An 863-nucleotide genomic window follows, 5' to 3' on the forward strand; every position below is an offset into this window, starting at 1 on the left:
CAGCACAGTAGTTCGCTGCAATCAGGTCCTAAGCCTTGTATTTCACAGACAATTACATCTTGGCGGCTGTTGAACAAAAATGTAATATTTACTCTGTGCTACACCGAGGAGCACTTTTAAAGTCGAAAACCAAAATACTACATTTCAAAAAAGAAAATATGCTAATAAATCTCTTTTTATGGATTTTCTCTGCATACATGGAAACAACGTGATTTAAATCCTCCGTCCCCCCCCCCCCCTCCTCCTTTCAGGCACAGCTGAAGTTAGACAGATACTGTCTTTTAACACACATTCTACATGTCTGGGGGGAGGCACCCACATTTGTTACATTCAATTTAGTTTCCAAACTTTCACACCCCACCCTGACCCACAGAGCCGCATGCAGCAAGGATTATGAATTTATTAGCTCTGGGATGTGACGTCTATTTTCACACGGATTCGAAAAAGATGGCGTGACTTGGGTAATTAATTTATAACTTCATGTAACTTTCTAAATGGCTACCCATTTTCCTCTCAGGCGGGCTTCTGAAGGAGGTGGGAAAGTTGAGGCAAATAAATAGTTTCATGAAACTCTGGGGCACATATTAAAATATGTTTATTATTTGAAAATGCATAAAGTATGGACCTGTATTTGTTTGCTGGTGATCATAAAATAAATTCATAGCCATTCTTGCTAATTAACAATCTTTATTATGCTTAAAAAAATTTAAAAAATAAATCCTCTTGGACTATATCTTCATTCTTCCGGATCACCCTCCTATTGAAATATTTTGGTTCTCAATTTTATTTATAGTAAACCTCAGAGATGATGGTTTCCTAAAACTGTGCAATGACAAAGCCACAGAATAGTATTTCAAGTCCAG

This window comes from Myotis lucifugus, unplaced genomic scaffold (genome assembly GCF_000147115.1).
Source record: "Myotis lucifugus unplaced genomic scaffold, Myoluc2.0 scaffold_1, whole genome shotgun sequence".
Taxonomy (NCBI): Eukaryota; Metazoa; Chordata; class Mammalia; order Chiroptera; family Vespertilionidae; genus Myotis; species Myotis lucifugus.